The 22,726-nt window shown below is 47.9% G+C and overlaps 1 protein-coding gene and 1 long non-coding RNA gene across 9 annotated transcripts in view; one reads left to right on the forward strand and one right to left on the reverse strand.

Moving 5' to 3' along the window:
* Positions 1 to 22,726, forward strand: part of ELFN1 (extracellular leucine rich repeat and fibronectin type III domain containing 1) — a 253,548-nt gene that overhangs the window by 227,089 nt on the left and 3,733 nt on the right. The window contains exon 1 of one of the 7 annotated variants that reach the window (XM_082199721.1): positions 10,890 to 10,907. The exons of the other annotated variants lie outside the window; for them this stretch is intronic. The gene's annotated coding sequence lies outside the window, so the exon portion shown is untranslated. Of the gene's footprint in view, positions 1 to 10,889; positions 10,908 to 22,726 lie in introns of those variants that run through there. 7 annotated transcript variants of the gene reach the window in all.
* Positions 1,205 to 22,693, reverse strand: LOC309519171. 2 transcript variants are annotated; one of them, XR_014213716.1, is made up of 5 exons: positions 22,148 to 22,693; positions 19,693 to 20,543; positions 11,783 to 11,923; positions 10,290 to 10,397; positions 1,205 to 1,356 (listed from the first exon to the last, which is right to left on the reverse strand). It is a non-coding gene; the product is annotated as an uncharacterized lncRNA (long non-coding RNA). The 2 variants fall into 2 exon arrangements; XR_014213717.1 differs by lacking the exon at positions 22,148 to 22,693 and having other exon boundaries at positions 19,693 to 21,203.

Raw genomic sequence — 22,726 nt, forward strand, 5'->3', positions numbered from 1 at the left:
CAAGGAAGCTCAAGGTGGTGCACATGAGTCTCGCGCTCCTCATTTAATCCCCACAACGACCTTGTGTGGTAGGGTAGGTTAAGCAAGCGGCAGTGACTGGCCCAAGGTCACCCAGGGAGGTTTGCGACCAAGTGAGGATTTGAACACTGGTCTTCCCGGCACTCTAACCACTGCACCACATTGTCCTGGAGGCCAGAGTTTCACCATTGATACAAAAGAATGATCAGAACTTGAGTTCAGCAACACCTGGAGAGTCACAGGCTTGTCCCCCTCTGCTTTAAGCCAGGGGTCTCCCAGTACACCTGCCCTGCTGTGGACACCCAAACACTTCCTTAATCCTGTTTTTGTAATTTTCCGAGGCACACAATTTTGCTCCATAAAAAAACAGCAAAGGTTGGTGCTTTCAATGTGAACAGTAAATGTGCTCTCTCGGTAAAATATACTCCCATTAACCACTATTGATCCATAAACTTTCCTACAAATTTGTCCCGTTCCCCCCCCCCCCATCACACACTCCCCAACAAGACTGGATTGCATCTTAATTTAAACATTTCTTTTTTAAAACCCCCACCCAAAACATTCAGCATTTGGTGAAATGCTGTCACGTCAGCAAAACCAAGAACAACACCCAAAGCAGGCTGCACCGTCCAATTGACGACGATTCCCACCCCAAGCCAGATGATCGAGGAGCGAAACCATTTCCCCAGACAGATCCGTTCCTTTTCCTGGGCAGCCGGGCCCATTATGCAAATCCAGTGGGGGGAGAAGTTTAAAAGTCAGGAACTGCCATATATTTCTTTATTTCATTAACATCAGCGCGAGTGGGAGAGTTAATGTGACAAAGTGAGCTCATTCCAGTGCTTATCCAAACAGTTCCTTTATAAATTAACAAGATTGGTGATTTCCTTCTAACAAGAGTTCCAGAATGGCTGTATTAGGAAGACAGAGAAGCTTTCAAAGTTAGGTAGCAAAACTAACATCAGTGAAGAGACTGGAGCAACCCGAGAAGAATGGAGATTCGAGCCCCACTGGCAATGTTGCAGCGCTGAATGTTGCAGCACTGAATGTTGCAGTTCAGGGTCCTAGCCTCTTCACTCCATTCCTCCCACCCAGTTTTCTATATCTCCTCTGTCAACTTTATGAAGCTACTGAGCATACTTAGTCCACATTGGGCTGCTTGTGCATAGAGGCAGGTTTCCCCAAAAAATGTTTTGTGTTTCTGCAATATTGTATTTTGGCAGGTTCTCCTGCCTCCCTCCTTCCTGGTGCGGTTTATAAGACAGCAGCACTCAGAGCCCGAACATCAGCAATAGAGGAAATTCTGTCAGGCAGATCTAGCAGGAGACCCAGGCAAAGCTGAAGAGGAAGGCAAAACGAATGGGGAGCAGGCGTTAAAGTTGTGGGTCTGCAGCATCTTGAGTGCCAAGCAGACAGTGCCTGAGTCAGCCAACAAGAAAGAAAACTGGGGAGGTTCAGATTTCTGGGGAGCAGCTGGGAAGCCTTGCAGAGAAGAACTGAATCTTCCTGCTATCGGGCAAATGCTTGTTTATCTTTTTGTACTGGATTTGATTTCTTCCCCGCCTCTCAGGGCAAACCCTCCACAAGGAAGCTTAGCATAAGAATATTAAAAGCAACACAGCAATAGAAAACATGCATGCCATAAAGCAGCATTGGGTAGGAGCATATATAGTTGACTTATACCAGTGCAGACTATTGAGCCATACAGCTCAGTATTGTCAATACTGACGGGCAGCAGCTCCCCAGCGCTTCAGCACTCCCAGTCCTATCTGGAGATGGTGGATCCTGAACTGGGGACCTTTTGCATGCCAAATAAGTGCTCAGTAGAAGTTATGGCCCTTCCCTGATATATAGAAGGGCCAGCTGTGAAATCAGTACAAATCTTGGTGGAACTTAAGGGCTTTCTGACCACTGAAAGGCCACAAGAGAAAGGCCCACGTGGACTAATTGTGGGAAGAAATCCCACAACCCTGGAGCCGCCACCAAAAAGGCCCTGATCCCTACCATCCTAATCTACCTTAGTGACAGACCAGAGAAGGGGGAATCTCAGCAGGGCCAACTTGAATTTAAAGCATATTTGGGGCATTTTGTCATTGATTTAGACATCTCGGAAATTTCAAGGGATATGGAAATTTCCCAAAACATAAGCTAATGATTCTAATGTTGGCATCACTAGATTTTGGCTCAAGTGAAATGGGAGGTTGGATATTTTATTTTTATTTATTGCACTTATATCCCACCTTTTTCTTCAGTGAGTTCTAGGTGGTGTACATGGTTCTCCCCTTCCTCATTTAATGCCCACAACAATCCTGCGAGGTAAGTTAGGCTGAGCAGCAGTGACTGCCCCAAAGTCACTCCAAGAGCTTCATGGCCAAGTGAGGATTCAGATCCCAGTCTCCAAGGTCCAAGTCCAGTATTCTAACCACTGCACCTCACTGGCTCTAATGTATTCGTCTTCTTACATTTCTATCCTGCCTTTCTTAGAACCATAGAGTTGGAAGAGACCACAAGGGCCATCGAGTCCAACCCCCTGCCAAGCAGGAAACACCATCAGAGCACTCCTGACATATGGTTGTCAAGCCTCTGCTTAAAGACCTCCAAAGTCAGAGACTCCACCACACTCCTTGGCAGCAAATTCCACTGTCAAACAGCTCTTACTGTCAGGAAGTTCTTCCTAATGTTTAGGTGGAATCTTCTTTCTTGTAGTTTGGATCCATTGCTCCGTGTCCGCTTCTCTGGAGCAGCAGAAAACAACCTTTCTCCCTCCTCTATGTGACATCCTTTTATATATTTGAACATGGCTATCATATCACCCCTTAACCTCCTCTTCTCCAGGCTAAACATGCCCAGCTCCCTTAGCCGTTCCTCATAAGGCATCGTTTCCAGGCCTTTGACCATTTTGGTTGCCCTCCTCTGGACACGTTCCAGTTTGTCAGTGTCCTTCTTGAATTGTGGTGCCCAGAACTGGACACAGTACTCCAGGTGAGGTCTGACCAGAGCAGAATACAGTGGCACTATTACTTCCCTTGATCTAGATGCTATACCATTTCAGAGCCCATTCCATTAACAGAGCCCAGGGCAACATCCCGGTGATTGGTTCCCAGTCAGCCTTCCAGGTATTCAGCCAGCTTAGTCTCATTTGCCTTCAGACCATAAGGACCTAAGAGCCTGCTGGATCAGGCCAATGGCCCACCTAGCCTAGCACCCTGTTCCCACAGTGGTCAACCAGAGAGGACTGTGGGAAACATGAGCCCAAAAGCAACTCTCCCCTCCTTTGGCTTTCAGCAACTGATCTTCAGAAGCATGCTTCCTCCAACTATGGAAGCAGAGCTGGTAGCCATCAGTCGCCTTCTCCTTCTCCACGAAGTTCTCCAATCCTATTTTAAAGCCATCCAACTTGGTGGCCATCACTGCCTCCTGGGGGAATGAGTTCCATAGTTTAACTATTCACTGTGTGAAGAAGTTCTTTCTCTCATCAGTCCTGAGACCAACCCTCGAAAAGATCAAGGGCATTTCTCAGAAATGATCTGCGCGTCTCCAGACAAATATTACTACGTAATATCTGCTCAACGCTCTTTCCACTGGCCTCCCAAGTGGGCTTTTGTCTCGCTGAATTTTTAGAAGAGGATTACTTGAGCAGCTCCTCAGTGCTGACAATCCACTGGATTTATCCCAAAGCCAATCAACTCAAAGAATGATTGATCCTGACTTGGAGGTGTCAACCTATCAGCGAGTCGCCCGCCTCTGCTTTCAAAGAGTTTCAACATTTTAATTACCTCCGCCGTGATGCGGTTGCGCCTGATTTCAAGGCTGGCTGTGTCTAACTTTAGCTTCCAGCCATTAAATCATTGTTCTTTCCAAAGTTCAGAAGACTGATGAGCTGTCAGGACCCACTAGGCTCAAATTCAGGGGGTGTGTGTGATTTTTTTTTAAAAAAATACCCCGAACCAGTGATGTTATGGTTTCAGAGAACAAAGAGCTGTCCGTGGAGCCAGAGTATCTCAAAACTAAACAGCACCTGCTCTTCCCATTAAATTCTGCTTTCTTCTTGCAGTAGATTGACATTCCCAGAAGACAGGGCAGAGTTCTCCTCCTTGGGTGACCTCTGAGAGCCCTTAGACCTTCTCTAGAAGTCTTATGTTACAGCTATTCCTTCATCTTAGCTGTATGGCTCCTGCATTCTGAACAAGGCAGACTCGCTTTGCTTTTGTTTCCGCTTGGTGAGCAGATCCACTAAATTCTGGCCCAAGGTCACCCCATGGGCTGCATGGTGGCCACAATGAATATTGCTCTACATCCATGGCTGGAGGCAGCGATGCTTTTGAATACCAGTTGGTGGAAACCAAGGGAGAGCAAGGTTCTCTTATGTTCAAGTCCTGTTTGCTGGTTTCCCATCTGGTTGGCCACTGTGGGAACAGAATTCTGGACTGGATGGGCCTGATCCACCAGGCTCCTCTTATGTTTAGGGCTGAGTGGAGAGTAAAGCCCTGGTCTCCCAAGTTCTGGCCCAACACGTTAACTCAAGATTGGCCTTCTTGGAGCTCTCCGTTGTTGGACTCCCGACCCGTTTCAGCCCCTGTCAGAATGCTCAGTGATCCAGGATGATGGGAGTTGTAGTTCATCAGTGTCTGGAAGGCATTACGTTGGCTATGCCTGCTCTAACCGCTGGCCACACTGGTCTTGAAATCACACGTGGCTCAACTTCGGAGCACCAGCTCTCGACTTGATCTCTCTCACACAGACATACAGCTGCAGAAACCTTGTGACGCCTCTGCCTGCTGTTCCTTGATTAAGGAGAGGAACTTGACAGATGGGCAATTCTAAAGAGATCATTGCAATGAAGGAGGTGCTTCTGCAAGGCCTTGTCTAACAGTAAATCCTGCAAACAGAACAGTTCTATAGGAGGGCTGGGGAATCTTTTTTCAGTGGGACACATTTCCTGGCCTTCTGGAGGAGGGGGCTCATATTCTTGCTCATCCACATGTCTTCATTCAGAGCCTTGTACATCCCAATACAGTGGTACCTTAGTTCTCAAACGCCTTAGTTCTCAAATGCCAAAAACCCAGAAGTAAGTGTTCCGATTTTTGAATGTTTTTTGGAAGCCGAACGTCCAATGTGACTGTCGGCTATTGTTTCCAGGGCACCTGCACCAATCAGAAGCTGCACCTTGGTTTTCAAACATTTCGGGAGTCAAACAGACTTCCAGAACCGATTAAGTTTGGCACTTTTGTTTTTGCTATTTATTTTGCGTTTTTGTTTTTGAGGCTTTTTCGGTTAATTTGTTTTTGTGACTATGTGGAACCCAGTTCAGTTACTGATTGTTTGACTGTGACTGTGGAAATGGATAAAAGCCCCCCATCCAAACTATGACTATCAAGTAAGAATTTTTTTTAATTTTAATTTTTATCATCTACAATACTGTTTTATTTATTTTATAGTACAGTACATTGATTACTGCTTTCCTTTTATGGATCAATGGTCTTGTTAGATAGTAAAATTCATGTTAAATTGCTGTTTTAGGGGTTGTTTTTAAAAGTCTAGAACGGATTTATCCGTTTTGCATTACTTTCTATGGGAAAGTGCACCTTGGTTTTGGAACGCTTTGGTTTTGGAAAGGACTTCCGGAACGGATTAAGTTTGAGAACCAAGGTACCACTGTACACCCATTTGCACACAGAACACACGCATTTCCCCTCTCTCAGACACACACATGCAGAAACTGCAGCAATTAAACAGCACTGGAGCCTTTCTTGAGTCTAATTGCTAGAGGGGGAGTGAAGATCACAGAGAGGCGAAGGTTAATACTGCCTCCTCCACCTGCAATCTCCATGAAGATCAGAACCAACCCCCATCCGCAGCAATTAGAACCAATGAGAGGCTTCTTTCAAGCCTAATTGCTGTGCAGTGGGGCAGCACAGTGGAAACGAAGGGGTCACTCTCCAGCTGTGATGACCGCCCCCCCCCCCAGCGCAGCAATGGAACTCCAGAAAAGGTATTCCACTGGAGGCAATGGGAGTCTTTCCCCAAGATTTCTTGCTTCAAGTGAGGGAGTTTTCTACGAAACTCCTACACAAAAAGCACCGCACACCAGTGCGAATTGTCCACACAACATCGCAACCTTATCACAGAATTGTTGGAGGGGCTGCAGGTAACTATAACTTTGTAAATGCTACAAATATTTCAACAAAATCTACCATTTTGTGTAAAATAATAACAATAATTTTGCAATAATAGGGATGTAAAGTCAATTTTGCTTGCATGACCCTCATTATACAGAACGGGGAACACCTGGCTTGACAGCAATGCATGCAAAGCGGATCTCTGGGTCTTAGTGGACCACAAGATTAACATGCGTCAACAATGTGGTGCAGCAGCAAGAAAAGGAAAGGGGGGGGAGTTAATGCTGTTATAGGCAGCATCAACAGAAACAGTGTCTAGATCAGGGCTAGGCAACCTAAGGCCTGGGGGCCGGATGCGGCCCAATCGCCTTCTCAGTCCGGCCCACGGACTGTCTGGGAATCAGCGTGTTTTTACATGACGGGAATATGTCCTTTTATTTAAAATGCATCTCTGGGTTATTTGTGGGGCATAGGAATTTGTTCATTATTTTTTTGAAAATACAGTCCGGCCCACCACATGGTCTGAGGGACGGTGGACCCGCCCACAGCTGCAAAAGGTTGCTGACCCCTGGTCCAGATCATAGTATAGTCATACCTCGCGTTATAGATGCTTCAGGTTGTGTTTTTTCAGGTTGCAGACCGCCGAAACCCAGAATTACTGGAACAGGTTACTTCTGGATTTCGGCTCCCAAGGGAAGGAGCCGAATCAATGGATTCAAATTACAAGGCAGGCAATTTTGACAAAACAGTAGGAAGAACTTTCTGATGATGGTAAGAGCTCTTTGACAGTGGAACAGACAACCTCAGAAGGTGGAGGACTCTCCTTCATTGCAGGTTCCTAAACAGAGGTCAGATGGGCATCTGTCAGGGAATCTTTAGTTGCAATTCCTGCATTGCAGGGGACTGGACTAGATGACCCCCAGGCAGTGGCGTAGCGTGGGTTGTCAGCACCCGGGGCAAGGCAAGTAATTTGCGCCCCCTAACCCGTGGATTTGCGCCCTTAACCCATGGATTTGCGCCCCCTAACCCTAACCCCCAGATGGTGCGGCCGGCCCCCCCTGCACCCCCCACGCTACGCCACTGCCCCCAGGGTCCCTTCCAACTCTAACACTCTATGAATCTATGATTCTAAGTAACGGTTACAAAACAAGCAATAAATCAATGGGTCACTGTATTGAGTAAATTTGGACTTGTGGGTCACTGTGGAGAAAAGTTTGGGTAGCCCTGTCATGCATGAAACATGCCGTTGCTTCCAGAGCTGTGAATACTCTGAGCTTTAAAAACATTAAAATTCAGCAACCTCCATAAATTATACAGATGGCAGTGATTTATTTTCTTTTGCATCATTATTCTTCTCTCCCTCCATCCCTCCCTCCCTCTCTCTCTGTTTGCATAATTTATTCCAGTTTTGATACTGACGGCGTTTATGGGGAGGGGCGGAGAGCTATGGCAGAAACTGAACCACCCTCCCAGAACCAGGAGAGGAGTGTAGGTTAGTGGCAGAGCCCTCACTTGGACGCCGGAGGTCCAGGTTCAATCTCCAGCACTGATCCTCCAAGCAGGGCTAGCCAAGACCTCTGTACGAAATCCCGATGAGCTACTCACACACTGAGCAGCAGTCCTCAGACTTTTCAGACGCTGGGCCCCCTTTTAACCCAAACATGCATGTGGCGATGCTTTTCTTAATCTCCTGCCTGATAGCGCTCTTGTTGTGACCCACCTTGGACCAGGCAATACCAAAGGTAGATAGCTAAAAGGTCTAACTTGGGATAATGGATCTGGCTGGGTCTCATAGGGAACAACAGGCTGAAAAACTCCCCCCCCCTTCCCCTCCGATCTAATGGATTGGCCAAATTAAACGTCGACATTCAAGCTTTAGCTGGGAATTTAGGGAACGGGTGTTAATGGCTTCCGGAAAGGACTGTTTAACCTTCCAAGTGTTAAAAAAATAAGTGGTGCTCTGGTATAGCCTATTAGAAACAACTCCCCCCCACACACACATTTTAAAAGTTAAAAAACCCCAAAAAACCCTTGAAGCCAGACAACCGGTCTAGAAGCCATCCATTACTGCTTTTACGCAGGAGCAACAGCTGACATGTATACCCACAGGAAACATTCCATTAAAAGCTATAAGCACTGCACATCCATACAGAATGGCAGTGGGCAGGTGCTGCGCTGCTGGGTGGGATGCCCTGCTATTTTGTGTCCCCCCCCCCAAAAAAAACCACAACCATGTGTAAGAGCTGAGTAAGAAACAGTTCCTGAGCTCGAAATGAATTACTTTTCACAGAAAGCAAGAGTGCGCAGGGCCTTCGCCCAGCTGGTGATTGAGAATCTGTGAACCAAGGTGAGGAGTTAAAGCTTCTAAAACAAAAGTCGTTCTTGCTAAAAAGAGTGAGTCAGCCTTCCCCCTGCAAGAGGAGGAGGAGAGCACTCTCTTTGGAAATGGACTTCCAGCGGATCTTGGACATTTCGCACCAGTGGTTTTGCATGGAGCAGAAACTCAGGTCTTAAAATAGGCTCCCCAAACACTCTGTGCTCAAATCTCAATGTGCGAGAGGAAAATGGAACACCCATCAGCAGAAGTAGCAGACCTCGGAGTGCCAGGGTCAAAGAGTGGGGCATCCTGCATATGGACTGCCCTCTGGCTGCCCTCTGTTGCAAGACAGTGTGCTGGGTCCACCTTGGTGTGGTCTATCTAGCAGGACTGCTGCTTACATTCTGATTATTTCAGCATCCTACCAAGCTGTTTGCCTGTCCCCATGACTAGAGAGGCCTAGGCAAATATGTGCATATCTGCTGAACCGGTACAAGTTAAGAATAATCATAGCATTGCAGTTGGAAGGGAACCTGAGGGTCATCTAGTCCAACCCCCTGGCAATGGAAGAATCTCAACTAGAAGAGCCATGACAGATGGCTATCCAACCTCCGATTAAAAACCTCCAAGGATCGAAACTGTCCTGATGCAGGATGCAGTAGACATACATCTAATGTTTATTTTTACACACGTAAATCCCTGTGTTTCACCTTTCCCACTGGAATTTCATAGTACAGTTCTGCTCCTGCCCAAGCTTGTGTGGTTTTCACTATCAGCGAGCGGATTCCCCTGGACTTGATTCAAATGTCTGCTTAGAAAACCAGCAGGTTTTGCTTCAAAGTTGGAAGATAGCTGAGTGGTCTATTTCCTGAGGCCAGATCCAAGTTTAGGAACCACATCCTATTAGGAGCGATGTCATCAGCAGTGCATCAAAATTAAAACCACTTGCTCCAGCTCCCACTCTCTGTGAACCTCCCTGAGGCCACCTCTCCCTTCTCCCAGTCTCACCTGAAGGCCAGCTGTAGAAGCAAAGCCTCACGTCCCTTCGGATTCTGTGACGCCATGGAATGCTATAACACCAGTGCCCCATGCGCAGGGGTCTTGGGAAGCATCGTTCTCCAGGGCTCCTGACTCACAGGAGCCCCGGAGAACTTCATTCACCAGTGCTCAGTGTGCATGGCCCAGTGCAGTTATGTTAGCCTAGGAACCCAAGAAATGGCGGGACAAATGACCTTGCTGTCATTATCCTGCCACCGTTTAAGTTTAGAATAAGGGGAGCAATTCTGGGGAGATGGGGGGGGGGACTGGGAAGCAGCAGGAGAGTGGAACAAACACCAATACAATGGATGCTCGGGTTGCAAACGTGATCCGTGAGGGATGCATGTTCGCAACCCGCAGCATTCGCAACCCGCATCTAGGTCTCTGCACACGCGCAGGTTGCAATTTGGCGCTTCTGCGCATGCACGACTGGCAAAACCCAGAAGTAACCTGTTCTGGTACTTCCAGGTTTCGGCGGTCCGTAACCCAAAAAAATGCAACCTGAAGCGGCTGTAACCTGAGGTATGACTGTACCCCCTAAGTTGTGGAACTCCCTACCCACAAAGGTGCATCTGCAACCTTCATTGATCCACAAGACGTATATTTTTAAGACCCACCTTATTCTTGTGGTTGTAAGATGCGTTACACTGTTTTTAATATTCTGTTTTAATGTTGTAAACCATAATCATGTAGGATATATGAGCCCAGGCCCAAATCCAGAAGGATCGGAGCTGGTTTCATATTAAAGCGGGGGCATGCCACGTTCATATTCCAAACTCCCCCAGCTCCAAACTCACCGCATCACAAGTTTCCACGAAGCTTTGTCTTTTCTGACAGCGAGTGTCAGTGCTCTCTGCCTGGCATCAGCTGGGCTGCATCTGCTTATCTTTCGAAAGCAATGGGACCTGGGGAACGAGAAAGCATAACTGGGGGCGGGGGGGGGGTTGAAATAAGTAGAGGACAAATTTTACTGGGAAGGTGACTGGAACAAGCCAGTGGCATGCATCTGGGACACGGTTTGGCACAGGGGCAAAGGAGGACAAGGTGCAGGCAACCCCTCTCCTTTCCCCGCCAAAAAAACACTGGGAAGGTGACCATGTCTGCCAGCAGAAGGATTTGCACAGCTGAGTGTTCCTTTCCTTCCTAGGAAAGGTTGAGGCAACAGGCTTGATTTTTAGAGGTGCATCAATCACCAGCCTCCTCCTGCAGAGCCGAGAAATGTTCCCAGCTGGTGGCGTCTCAGTGGCCTGTGGGCAGCAAGTTAACATTTGCGCTCCATTTCCCAGTCTAATGCCAATCTCTCTCTCTCTCTCTCTCTCTCTCTCTCTCTCTCTCTCTCTCTCTAACACCACTCACACAGATAAGGAGTAGGAGGGATCTTACAGAGAGGGGGAAATCTCCCCCATTATTTTTTGGTATGAGCAAACTTCCTGGCACTGTGGTGAAGAGGACATTCGCTTTGCCCCCTGTACAAAACAGTCCTGCCAATCACCTCCTTTTAAACCCCGCAAGGCACCCTTTGCCCAAGCTGGGGCCCCCTCAGATGTTTTGGACTACTCCCCCCCCCCTTTGCTTACGCAGCCAGAATGGTGCCATCCATGAACAAAGAGCGATGGGTGTCAGCAGGCTTGGCGAACCACCCCTAGGTTTGCAGAAGTACAAAAACCTTGAGAAAACTGCCAAAACAGGTCAACGAAGACTGAGCATGCTCAGGGGGCATAGAATGCTGGCTGACTGTCCAGTGGAGTGGGATGGGGATGGAATGGCGTGGCTGGAATCCTAAACAGCAGCGACCCACGCTGCAACATTATGTAGAAAGTAAAGGTAAAGGAAATAAAACATTCACATGTTTGACTTACTCTGGAGACATTTACTCTACAAATCGTATTTTATTCCAGTTGTACTGTTAGGCTTCCTTTAAATCGGGGGGGGGGGCGACCTCTGGGCTTCCAGATGGGGATGAACTACAACTCCCACCTTCCCTGACCATTGGCCATGCTTGCTGGTGCTGCTGGGAGTTGTAGTTCTAGACCCGGAGAGCCGATGGTTCTGCTCTAAGAAGCATGGGAATGGAAGTTCTTAGCGATCTTCGACCTTTTTGTCAAACCTGCATTTCCCAGGGTTCCCTAGGGAGAGGGAATAACAGGGAAACCCATTTAAAACTGTAGTGTATTGATGCTTCCCCTTTCATCAGATTCGGTTCCCCTGAACTTTATCCAATGAGGCAGAAAAAGCTGGATCAGCAGCGCCCCTTGTGGTGGTGAAGGCTCACTACAGCAGATGCGTGTACCTGTGCATGCTTCAGTGTGGAATATGGATGAGGTTCGTTTTCTTGTTCGAGGCTATATTTCCCAAACTTGGCTGGTCTCCAGCTCCCATCACCCCGACTCTGGCATTGCTGGGATCTGTCGTAGCCCACCAAATCTGCAGCCTGCCAGGAAAGATGAGACCTCAGCCACTGTCAATCAAAATAGACAGGACTAGACAGATGGACTACTACTGCTAGGTCAGGAGCATCCCAGACCCCAAGATTTCAGGGCCCAAACCTGATAGCCAGGGGGGAGGGAGGCTGGGGAGGGCCCCATTGATCTCACAGGATCTGGGTCCCAGTGATGTCCTTAAGCACGACTGAATCTTGGAGATGGAGGTTAATTGGGAAAGGAAAGGAGGGCAGACCCACGCCCTCCCCAAAAGATTCTATGCAATAATTTGCAGTCAGCTCCTCCTGGGTTGACACTTGCAAGCTGCACACGTGTGTGTGTGTGTGTGTGTGTGTGTGTGTGTGTGTGTGTATAGACACTCTCTCCCACCGGGAGATTCAAGCCCGCCCTCTGCTGCGTGGAGCAGGCCAGGCAAATCTGGAGACTTGGAGATGTGGCAAAATTATGTGTTGTTTTACCACCCTAGTTCCAGCAAGTGGGAGGGCAGCCTTCACCTCAGAGGCCAAGGGGCCTTCTTAAGAGCAAGTCTGCTGCAGCTTCTCTCCTCCTTTCAGGGGAAGACTAAGTCTGTTACACACTGACAATACCAGTGGCTTAAACCCTGTAATCCCTCCTTTACTTGACTTTGGGCTATTTTGAGCAGGAGATTAAAAGTGATTATCTACATCACCTGAGATGTTGCCTTTTTTTTCTTCCTTTCTCCCTCCCTCTCCCTCCTCTGGCCATCAGCTCGCCTGCGCTGGGTTTTCCTGCTCCCTGCAGATGGAGGAAACCTCTGTGCCACTTTCCTCTCCTGGGTCTTCCCCCAAAGCCCCTGCCCCCCCTTTCCTGTTGCTGCGCATGGGGAAAGAGCCCCAGATCAGGCTGGATCAAAGCCTGCCCACAGCACAACATGGTCTTTGAGTCCTCCGTTTATAAAAGGGACTGCTAGCAAGGGCTGGGAACGCAGGGAGGTTTTTGCCCAGCGATCGCTGAGCCTGGATGATCTCTTTCTCTCTGAAAAGGCCCTTGAGAGTGCCCTGGTGTCAAAGCGAAGAGGGCAAGCCAGGGAGATTGCGGTCGCTTGCCCTCTTGTAGGCTTCCTTGAGGAATCTGGCAAGCCACTGTGAGAACAAAATGCAGGACAAGATGGACATTGGCTCTCATCTCTCACAGGACTTCTCTACTTTTTGGTTATGCTGGGGAAAAGCGATCTTCCTGCAGTATTAGCCTAGTCGTAATTCTGTCTCTTATGTTAAGGCTGTGAGTGCTGATGTTTACACAGCCAAAACAGCACCACCCATACATATGAGGGACATCTATGCAGGCCTGGGGAAAACCCCAAAGTTACCAGACTCTTGGGCTGGGGTGTGGTTGTTTGGGGGGTGGGGTGATTTTGTGTGCATGTGAGAAACAGCCTGAAGAGGATGGAAGATGCTTAGTGGCTACTGAATGCTGACTAGCTAGTAGATTGGAATAGAGGCTCTGGAATGGTGAACATCACCACTCCGCGCTGCAACATTGTGTTGCAGGTTTCACGATTGTTGCATATCTCATCAGCCCCTCATGAACTGCTACCAATTTTGTGTCCCTCTTAGGGATTCTTTGTTTAGATGCTGATATGAATGGCTCAAGGAGTTGTTCTGCTTTCCACTACAGGCCAAGGGCTTGAATGGGGAGCTGAATGGGGAGTTGTGCTGCAACTGCAGAGGCCTCCTTTTTGTTGTGGATAACATCCTGCAGCACAACACAGCACAGTGTGGTTCTTTTTGGCACCTGTCTTTCACCAAACACCAGCCACACCCACACCAAACATTTGAAGCTCTTATGGTGACACTTTAAACAGACACGGCTTCCCCTCCAACCCAAAATAATTATTCTGGGAGCTGTAGTTCATTAAGGGTGCTGAGAGTCATTAGGAGACTCCCCAGAGCTTCTGGATTAGGCGGCATTCCTATCCCAGCAAAACTTTTGTTGGTCTTCTGCAATATAGGGGCAACTACAGTCCCATTCAGAAGGGACGCGGGTGGCGCTGTGGGTTAAACCACAGAGCCTAGGACTTGCTGATCAGAAGGTTGGTGGTTCGAATCCCTGTGACGGGGTGAGCTCCCATTGCTCAGTCCCTGCTCCTGCCAACCTAACAGTTCAAAAGCACGCCAAAGTGCAAGTAGATAAATAGGTACCACTCTGGTGGGAAGGTAAATGGCATTTCCGTGCGCTGCTCTGGTTCGCCAGAAGCGGCTTAGTCATGCTGGCCACATGACCCGGAAGCTGTACGCCGGCTCCCTCGGCCAGTAAAGCGAGATGAGCACCGCAACCCCAGAGTCGTCCGCGACTGGACCTAATGGTCAGGGGTCCCTTTACCTTTTTACAGTCCCATTCACACAATACAGTTAAAGTACCATGAGACCACTTTGAACAGTCACGGCTTCCCCCATGGAATTCTGGCAGCTGGAGTTTGTTAAGGATCCTGAGAGTTCTTCAAAAAAGAAGAAGATTTTATTGGATTTTTACAATTTTATATTCAATCAAACAACAAAATATGACATTTGTCATATAAAAGAAAAAGAAAAAAACCCTCCCCTTGACTTCCCTTAACTTCCCCTTCTGGTTCTTTAAATATTTACTACTTCTGCTTAATTATTATCTTATTTTTATAATCTTATACTTTAATACTCTTATTTTCTTATCAGTTTTATACCAAATTTTCCTTCATGATTACATCTTGCAGTCAATTTCATTCGATGTTGTCCTTACTTAACAGTTGATCTTATTTTCTTACCTGTAAGTGTAAGAAACCCTACTTGTGAGTCCATATTTTTACAGTATTTCTGTAAATACAACATAAAGGGTTCCCAGTCTTTTTTAAATTCTTCATTATCATTGTCTCTAATTCTTTCTGTCCGTTTCACCATTTCTGCATATTCCATAAGCTTGACTTGCCATTCTTCATTCGTTGGCGTGGTTTAACAATCAATCCTGCTGGGAATATAGTGCCTTCTTGTATGATATGATTTTTTATGTACATTTTCCCCCAGTTTATGCGTTTTTCTACGCATTGCTTGGCAAGAAAACTGCATTACATATTTAAAAAGATAGCAGTGTTTCAGCCTGCAAACTGACTCAGAATTTGGGGGTCTCCCTTTTAAACATGAACTGGATTGAATTTCTCCCCCCCCCAACCTTCTCACTCCTCACCTCTTCTCCCAAGGGACCTCCAGCCAACCTGGATGCCCTGCTTAAGGGCACAGCAATCTTAGCAGTGAGATTAGGCGTGCTCCAAGCATGTCCGCGTTTTTATTGCTGTAGGGTTGATGCATTGCCACCACCAGGAAATGGACTTTATCGGGTGCAGCAGGTTTAATGGTAGGTTACAAGCTAACTGACATTTCACATGCCTGTGTTTTCATGCACAAGAGGTTTCTATCGAAAGAAAACCCATGCACATCCCTCCCCCCAAAGAAACTTGGGAACGATAGCTTCCCCCTCATGGAGCTACAATTCCCAGCACCCTAAGCAAGCTATAGTTCCCAAAATTCTTGTGGGGAAGTCACATGCTTTAAATGGGGGTTAAATCTCTGGTGTGGATCTGCCAACATACTGAGGAAACAGCTGAATCCTAGAGAGTAACTCTGCTAGCAGCTCAACAACCACATGGGAATGGGCACCCACATGTGGCAAAAATGGGGACAGAGAGAGCCCGTAGGACCCCTCCATGAATATGGGGGGGGGGGCAGAACTCTAGGACTGCGTCTCCTTTTGCAAGGGGGGGGGCGGTTTCATCACTTCTGTAACAAGCCTGCAAAAATTTCCTCTTTGTCTCAGCCATGAAATGTGCAGGATTCCTGCTGCCCCATCCCTCTGCACATGGTCACCTTGACCCAGCGGTGTTGTTGTTCCCCCTGCCCTAAATTGGAGGCACGATTTGTTCTTCTACTTGAGATGTTTTTCATTTAGAGTGGCTAGGAGTCAGAATGACCTCTCTTCAACCGAGGCCAGCCCCCTATGGTTCCAGAGTGAGGAAATATTCCAACTAAGCTCCCTGCGTGGAAGGAGGGAAGTCCAGTCCAGTGGGTCGCACAGAGAAGCACCGGAAAGCCTCCTCTGAGGGCAATCATGCTCCTCTACCTTTGCACTGCAAGTAACTGGGTGAGCCAATTACGCTCTACTGCAGAGCAGCATCCCAAACACCCACCTGCAAGTGTAGGTTCGTTGGGCAGAGATAAGAGCAGAGCAGAGCATCATCCAGACAGGGCGCACATTCAGCGTTGATCTCATGCCAGTTTTGAGCTCTTTCTGCATATTCCAGCAGTTAGACATAACAAAATCTTGTGCCTGGCATATGTGAATAACTGTCTTTGATGAGGACCGGACTAAACTTTTGGAAGTTCAGCCTCAACATATTTGTGTTAAAATGTTCTCTTCTCTTTTGCTTTTTAGCTGGGGGGGGGGGGGCTGTGAATTTCAGGTGCAAATGGGTTGAAACTTGCTAGAGGTCTCTTTGGCTGGAAGCCACCATCTTTTTCCCAAAATGCATCTTGACACCGGGCAGCTGCCACCAAAATAAAGGTGGTCTCGCCTGCAGCAAACATTTTAACCCAACACACTTCTTGCTCAGTGGCATTTCTGGGGGTGATGGCAGCCTCCAATCTAACAGAGTGACAAGGGAGCTCTGGTAAACATCTCTCAAAAAATATTCTGCACCCAGTAATGAAAATGGTCCCCAGCTTTCATGGCCTACAAGTGGGGCTAACCAATTGGGGGGCAGGAGTGCCAACTCGGCACCATGACCATGAGTGCCCAGGGCCGTGGGTGCCACGCAGCGTGCATGACCCTGGCACCAACATTTGTGGGTGTCTCTGGTCCCTTCTTAGGGAATTTTGTGGGTGCTGGGGCACCCAGGGTCCCAGGGAATTGGCACCTATGGGGGTCTTGTTGCTTAGCCCTAAGCTTCCCCACACCAATGCATAACTCAAAGTCATTTTGGGTTGTAATTCCATATCACTAACCTGGGAGAAGTCCCCGTTGGACTCAATGGGGCTTGTAAGTGGGGACGGCTAGAAGTGTCTAGCTCCGTTCCTCATTTTCCCAATCTTAATTTGGTTCATCTTATTTCCACATGTTTGCAATTGTCTATAAGAAAATTGACCTGCATTTTCATGCACATAGCTCCCCAAATAGGTATTGTTCTACATAGCTTGGCTTAGTACACACATTTTGGCAAGCATTTTACCCCTAGGTAAAGGTAAAGGTAAAGGACCCCTGGATGGTTAAGTCCAGTCAAAGGCGAGTATGGGGTTGCAGTGCTCATCTCACTTTTAGGCCAAGGGAGCAGGCGTTTGTCCACAGTCAGCTTTCCGGGTCATGTGGCCAGCAGGACTAAACTGCTTCTGGTGCAACGGAACACCGTGACGGAAACCAGAGCGCACGGAAACACTGTTTACCTTCCCGCCAGAGCGGTACCTATTTATCTACTTGCACTGGCGTGCTTTTGAACTGCTAGGTTGGCAGGAGCTGGGACAGAGCAACGGGAGCTCACCCTGTTGTGGAGATTCGAATGTGGAATGCAAGTGGCACTGTGGTCTAAATCACTGAGCTTCTTGGGTTTGTCGATCAGGAGGTCAGCAGTTCAAATTTACCCCTAACAGAATTGCATGTTATTTTCACTAATCTGCATACGTGAGTGTGCATTTTTTGCTAACTGCCCATTTTTTGATGGGCCGACTGCGCCACAGATCTCAAAGGTGACCTGCGTTTCTGCTCCATGCATTGCTTCGAGAAGTGTCGCAACCTGGAATGGATGTCTCCTCGATTCATATTTGTGAGCAGACACGTATGGGGCTTGCGTTGTTAGTGTTGCTTCCAAAGAGGAAGAGGCAAGCGCAAACCTCAAAGGGGAATCTCGCTCGGAAAGCTAAAAGGGTTTTGTCAGAGCAGACTTGCTCCGAGACAGCAGCGCACCCTCTTGCATACGTTCGACACACCACGGTTCTCATTTCAAATGCCACTAGGTTAGATTTAGACTCCATCTGCCACGCCGGAAATTAATGGCAATCATTAAGGAGCAGCAGCAACAACAACAAAAGGGGGCGCGAGGAGAAAGCTGGCGAAGTGGGCCTTGAGGTAAAAGCAACAACAACACGCAGCCATCTCTGCCAGCGAAAAAATTAAAACTATTTAGACATACAGCGCCATTTATTACTGCAGAGTTCTCCTTCCACCTGGGGTTTAAATCTCATTACAGTTTGCCCAAAACAGATGTTACCCTTTTAGCGGCAGGTTATTAACGATAAAACTCAATTCCTCCAGAGAGAATCCGTGTCAGGAGTTTGGTTGGAGATGGCTTTTCTTTTTGCAAAGTGTGGACCGGCCTTTGCCAAAATGTTGCCCTCCAGATGTTTGCAGCTGCTCTGGCAATTGCAGGCTCTCGGTCAGTTCAAATAGGGAGAGGCGATCCTTGAGGTATTGGGGTCTTGAGCCAAATAAAAACATCCCTGACACAAAGAGTTGGGGGCTGCAAGACCCCCCTCCCCAAATTTCAAAAGAACTCTATGGAGGCCTGCCATTGGTGGCGGCTCCTTCGTGCCAGGCATAAGCTAAATAAATGCCATCAATAAAGTCTGGCCCAAAAGAGATGGTAGAACCGGGGGTGTTTGCTGTGACTTGTTTGCAAAGCATTTTGAGGAGAAAGTTGCTTGCATCTACCAGGACCTTGACTCCACTGCTACAGCAGCTGACTCTCAAGAGGTACCCAGAGCACTGTCTAGTCCTGTTACATGGGACAAGTTTCAGTTAAGTTAGGCTTAAGGATGTGGACAAGGTGCTGGACCCTTGTTCCTTTTGGTTAAAAAAAAAACTAGCAGAACAGGTAGCTGGGCCAGGGAGGTGAGGAATGCCTCCTTGGGAGAAAGGATGGTCTCTGCCTGCTTGAAGGAGGCAGGTTGTTCAATGGGGCAAGGTGGTTTGAGTATATTACATCAATCTTGGCCCGGCCGCACTGACTGCCAACTAGTTTCCAGGCCCAATTCGAAGTGCTGCTTTTGACCTATAAAGCCTTAAACAGCTCAGGACCATAATACTTCAAGGACTGCGTCTCTACATATGAACCAACCTGGACCCTGCAATCATCAGAGGCCCTTTGTATATGCGTCTGCTGCAAGAGGTCCGGAGGGTAGTGACATTTTCTGGGGCGGTTCCCCATTTGTGGAACGCTCTCCCCAGAGCTGCTCGCCTGGTGCCTTCATTGCATCTCTTTAGCTGCCAAGCAAAAATGCTCTTCTTCAACCAGGCCTTTGGCCGATTAACGTTCTGTGTCCTTCTAAATGTGTTTGTGGGCGGGGGGCGATTGGTTTGTTTTTGCTCTTGTTTTTATTGAGTATTTTGCGTTCTCATTTTGCATTTTTATGTAGTGAACCGCCCTGCGGTCTTCGGATGAAGGGCGGCATACAAATTTAATAAATAATAAAATACAGTGGTACCTCTGGTTGCAAACGGGATCCATTCCAGAGGCCCGTTCGCAACATGAAAGGAGTGCAACCTGCAGCGGCGTGTCTGCGCATGCGCGGGTTGCAATTTGGCGCTTCTGTGCATGCACGTGACGTCATTTTGCGCTTCTGCGCATGCGTAAGCAGTGAAACCTGGAAGTAACCCTTTCCGCTACTTCCGGGTCGCCACGGGACGTAACATGAAGCGGACGTAACATGAGGTATGACTGTAATGGTATGCATATCAAGCATGTTTAATGTAAAAGCAGAAGATCGTAATGACTCACATTGCCTACCTTGATCAGAATGGGGAAAGTGTCGCAGGGCATGAACGAGTCTCCTGTGGCATTCCATCTCGCTCGGATTCTGATATTTCAAAAGGCCGAAGTTGAGGCGGAGGGAGCCAGCAGGGGGGATCACCCAGGGAGCTAATGATCCTTTGCCTCTTAAGCAGATGCTACGTGTAATTATCCTCAGTGGCCTTCAGCTAGGCTACCTGTGGGTTGTGATCCTGTTAGATCTTTATGAGCTAAACGGCACAAGATGGCACACATCAGTAGAGATCAGCTTCGTTCAGATGAGAGCAACGACAAGCGCGCTCATGAGAGGCATAAATGTAGCACGGCTCCTTTGACAAGACTAGCCCTGTCTTGGGTGAGAAGGCTGGACTGGGGCAGGCATAGCCCTGGGCTAGTGGCATCAGGCACCTGCTTAGGTGGTACCTCCAGCAGGTGAGACACTGCCACGCTTTGGAGCATCCTAGCTGCTCCTCTTGTTGCTGCCGCCAACACACACAAGGGCATAAAAAAGTAGGCAATATATAATCTGACTACAAAGGAGTCCTACGAGGTGTGATGACTGTATGACCAAAGGGGAAATGAGCGTCTCTTCTAGTGAGAGCAAACGGTTTGTCAAAAGTAGAACTTCCATGTGCAGCAATTGTCTATCTGAGGTCAGGTTTTGAATTGGATTTATTTGGTCACAGGATCATTAAAAGACTGCATTTCCATAAGATCAGCCAAGACCTTCTGGTGTGTCCCCCAGCTTGAGGCTTTTTGCCACTCACCCCTCTTCTTTGTTCTGTGCAAACCCCTTTCAATGAGTTTTGATGTGTAAATTTGCTCCTGAGTAGACTTCAATAAGATTCCTTTCAGGGGGGAAAATGTTTGATTACTCATTTTAGGAAATGATAATTTTGTAGTCCATTTTCGGTTCCATGTAGGGTGAAGAAATGCTTTTTGTGAGTCTGAAGTAGAAAATCCCCTTCAATTCAATGCAGCCGAGCTGAGCAGAGTTTGCCTCTGGCAGGAAGAATGCTCACACCTCCCTGACTTTCCTGTGCGTAGATCATGTGTGGTCTGTAAAATGACTCAGCCTTAGCTATTTAAACACATTCAAGGTTCTGAAGGGACCATAGAATCAAAAGAGTTGGAAGGGACCTCAAGGATCATCTAGTCCAACTGATTCTCTTCCTCAGCTACTCATCCCTCCCTCTGTCCCTCCAGAATTTCTTTCTCACACAGTTGCAAACCCACAGGGGATCCCATCTTCTGCTTCACTGGGGACAGCCACACAGCCTCTCCAGATTTTCCAACTCTCCATGCATCTCGTTCTAAATGAGCCTTCTTCCCCTTTCCCCACAAAGCTGAAGGACTGAGCTGGCAGATGCCATTCACTCTTTCCGTCATGCTGGGAGACTGGGTAATGGCGCCCCTCTGGAGGCTTTGCCCGGGGCAGAATCCCTGGGCACAGCTATCGCTCTGGCTTGGACTGCATCCACACTGCACATCTAAATTATGTGAAAAGTACAGAACTTCCCCCCAAAAGGCTGGGAACTGCAATTCCCAGAACCTTAACAAGCCCAGGATTCCTTTGGGGGAAGTCATGTGCTTTAAATATATGGTGTGGACACAGCCTTGGGCTCTGGCCTAGGTTTGCATCACCCTTTGATGCCTCCTGGCCACTTTGCACCTCACTTTCCCCACACCCCAGATCTAGAAACTTCTTTGGTATATCTGGAGAGCTTTTTATGCTTTCGCTGCCCGCCATTTCTCTCTCAATATTCTCCCTGCTTTTGTTGAGTTCCCCTCATTTAATGAACAACAGCTAGGAGAGAGAGAGAGAGGAATGCTAGAAGTTGGCTGCAGTTGGCTTATATTACCTCACTCTACAAAACTCTGCGAGTTTGTGGATCACAGTGCATCCCGATCCCAATCTACCTTCTGCGTGCCCCCCTCTCTGAGCACCCAACCCCGGTAAGAGGAACTAAGCGACTGGAAATTCAGGTTTGGAATCAAAGGCCCCCTCATTATCCAACTCTGCTGCAATTCAAACCAAGTTCGCCATGCAAGTGTGTGGAGGCTGATCTGGGAATATGCACAAGGGCGAGAGAAGGGGGGAGAGAGAGAGGGAGAGAAAATGAACCCAGACAGCAGCCTGGGCCTGAGAGCCTCCTTCCCACACCTGACGTATACGAAATGGACATCCAGCCATTTAGCGGAGGCTTCACCATTAATAAATGTTTGCTATACCATCTTAGAGATGTCTCCTCTGATTATTTTACACATAATGAATAGCTCTGGCTCATTCTAACATTTGGTGCCTGCAAGCCAAATAATAAAAATAAAAGCGCCCCCACCTCTCTCATCTCTTTGCATGATTAAACATTTATCATTTGTAATGGATCGCGGCCTGCTATGTCATTACTCTCTTTTGGTAACAAGCAGCTCCTTCATTTATTGATAAACTGACCTGCGCAACAGGGAAAGAGGATCCTGAAAAGGAGCTGACAAAGAGGGAGGCAGGAGATGGACTTGGGTGCAGGTAGAGGGGGAGGCACAAATGTCTAGGTAGGAAGATAAATGCAAGCAGAGGAAAGCCAACTTTACATCTGTCTGTAACGCAGAGAGCCAGCTCATCCCCACAAACACAGCTCCTTCAGATCGCTGAAATCCTAGTGGGTTACACTGAACTACGAAATGAAAGCTTTGCCCGTGATTCTTGGCCTTTGAGGACAGGTGGTCTGGAGTGAATAACCAATTATGTGCAGATCAACAGAGAAAGGGGACGTCCTGCATTAACGCTGGAGATGGAGGGCCAAACTAGGTGTGGTGTGATTGATGTAATTTTGGGCTTGGTGATTGTTGTCTCCAATAGGAGCTGGGTTGGGAGTGTTATGTGGGGCAAGGGAAGAGGGCTATAAAACTCCCATTGACATCAATGGGCCCTTTCTTCTCATTGAGAAGAGCTGACATGCGGGCCTTGGACTGGATCAAAACTGTGTTTGGGGACAAAGGGCTACCAGCCCCCACTCAGCCTCACACCAGCTTG

Source organism: Podarcis vaucheri (assembly GCF_965113315.1).
Source record: "Podarcis vaucheri genome assembly, chromosome: 14".
NCBI classification, from domain to species: domain Eukaryota; kingdom Metazoa; phylum Chordata; class Lepidosauria; order Squamata; family Lacertidae; genus Podarcis; species Podarcis vaucheri.